Raw genomic sequence first — 1,637 nt, 5'->3', positions numbered from 1 at the left:
GTGAAGACTACTAGTAGTAGACTACGGCTGTCGGGGTCGCCTGGGTTTATTTTTCATTTCCCACTTATTACCGCCAAGCGCCTGCCGCCGGTGCCGGCTGCCGCCCACTGGATGGCCCCACAAGTCCGCGTCGGAAGTCCGCGTGAGAGTTCAGCACACCACTTGCTAGGATGTTGGCCACGGGTAATAAAAACGGACGCGAATAGGGCAGGACCTGTCACGCTCAAGCACAGCGCGCGATCCCAGCCCCGCATGTTTGCCACTCCGACCAGCCCTGCACCCTGCACGCAAACCTAAAAATGCAATGCATTTTTTTTTGAATTGCTATAATTTTTTTTGAATGTTATATCCGTTTCCATTTCCGTCTGCACCGGTATATTCTACCTGACGAGGAGAACAAAACTAGACCCCACTAGCATATGTTTCAAAGAATTTTATTTTACTAACAATTTATGTGTAAGAGATTTCTATAAGGAGTTACTACCATGTAATTCTAAAGTTGTTACTCCAAAAATATACTAAAGTTGTTACATAGTATGCAAAAGCTCAGGGACAAAAATATCAAAAGGGGTTACTACCATGGTACCATGTAATACTAAAGTTGCCACCCCAAAAATATACTAATGTTGTTGCATAGTATGCACAAGTTGGAGAGCAAAAAAAATATGAAATAAGCATTGCATAAGCTGCACAAAGTGCTTGATCAATGTGATCCCATGGAACTATGATCGGGACTGCATATAGCAACTTCAAACATGCATGGTGAATCCAGGTTAACTGAAATTGACAAGCAAAAAATTTAACTGAAATTGACAGAGAAAATGAAAACTAAAGTAGAAAAAATTAAAAATAATACTCCAAAATATAATAGAAACTGAAATACAAGAAAATGAAAACGACAATGACAACCAAAAAATAAAACTAAAATTGACAAATAGAAATTGAAAACTAAAGTAGATAAAATAAAAAATACTGCAAAATAGCACCGAAAATTACTGAAATTGACAAAAAAAAAAAAGAAATTGGCAAATAGACGATGAAAACTAAAGTAGACAAAATGAAAAAAATACTACAAAGAAAACTAAAACTGAAAGTGACAACAAAATAATGAAAAATATTCTGAGCAAGTTATGTGACAAGTTATATTCTAAGTAATTGGCAAGTTATATTCTGAGGAAGTGGCAATATATCGTGAAAATGACAGATTTTGACAATTATGACTTTCAGACACTACAAGCTGCATGACCATCGTAGCAACTTCTCAGGGTCAAATGCAAGTGACAACAACATAAAGTAGGAAAGACCATAGGTTCTTCAACTACTTGATAAATTTTGCTTGTCTTCATAGCCCCGAAACAAAACAAGCTGCAACCTGGGAGGAGGGCAAAATCATTAGAACAAGCGCATTGCATAAGCTGCCAACTGGGAGGCAAGTTATTATAACCATTGCAACAACCGGAATACATGCCTGGCTATCTATGCTAGCCACGGCCCCTAATCCCAACCCAAGCAGCAAACACTAATCCCAACCCATTTTGTGATCCTTAATTCTAACCTATATGTTGCGGACCCTAATCCCAATAGTTGCCTTAGGAGGGTTGGTCAACACCCTATTATGAGTACAAGAGACATATAGT

This window comes from Miscanthus floridulus, chromosome 9 (genome assembly GCF_019320115.1).
Source record: "Miscanthus floridulus cultivar M001 chromosome 9, ASM1932011v1, whole genome shotgun sequence".
In the NCBI taxonomy this organism is placed as follows: Eukaryota; Viridiplantae; Streptophyta; class Magnoliopsida; order Poales; family Poaceae; genus Miscanthus; species Miscanthus floridulus.
This window is presented reverse-complemented; position numbering follows the sequence as displayed.